General features: G+C 34.5%; 1 protein-coding gene across 1 annotated transcript in view; it reads left to right on the top strand.

Annotated features, from left to right (window-relative positions):
* Nucleotides 1-612, top strand: part of LOC107678664 (cholesterol 24-hydroxylase-like) — a gene marked incomplete at its 5' end in the record, with an annotated part of 26,535 nt that overhangs the window by 11,629 nt on the left and 14,294 nt on the right. The gene's annotated exons all lie outside the window — the stretch shown is intronic.

Here is a 612-nt window from a genome sequence, read left to right as displayed (position 1 = left end):
GCACGTATGGTCGCCCTACTGTATGTAAGTTTTTGACCCTACTAAAGCATAAAAATACCATAATATGTTTGCAGATATTTAACAAGCATGCTAAGTTAACATACTTGTTTATCTTAAAAACAATGCTACAGTCAGTTATTCTGTAACACTCAAAGAGAAAGGAAAAATTGAAATCGCATCATATGACCCCTTTAAGCTAAGAGTAAAGGGGCGGGGTTGACCTCGTTGCTATGGATGATGTCAGCATGCTTACTAACTATGAACACAGTGATTGGCTGATAGGGGTCTCTGTCAGAGATCTATTCATAGAAATATTGTAGAGTGCAATATTTTGCCATATTCAAATAAAGGTTAAAAAATAAAAATGTCAATTGCCACATTCAAATAAAGATTTTAAAATGCAGGCTAAGTGTCATTAATTAAACAAGTATATGTTCAGCTATTGTCAGCCTCTTTCATGTATGCTTCTCATAATTAGTGGATATGCATATAAACAGCCTTTAATTAACAAAGTAGAATAATCATGGCTGATAGTAAGACAAAGAAAACCAAACTGGACACAAGCACAGCTGTTACTTCTTGCCCAGCTGGTTAATGAAAACAAGGATATAG

Source organism: Sinocyclocheilus anshuiensis, unplaced genomic scaffold (genome assembly GCF_001515605.1).
Source record: "Sinocyclocheilus anshuiensis isolate Anshui unplaced genomic scaffold, SAMN03320099.WGS_v1.1 scaffold1816, whole genome shotgun sequence".
Taxonomy (NCBI): Eukaryota; Metazoa; Chordata; class Actinopteri; order Cypriniformes; family Cyprinidae; genus Sinocyclocheilus; species Sinocyclocheilus anshuiensis.
The sequence above is the reverse complement of the archived record's forward strand: the minus strand, read 5'-3'. Positions and strand labels throughout refer to the sequence as shown.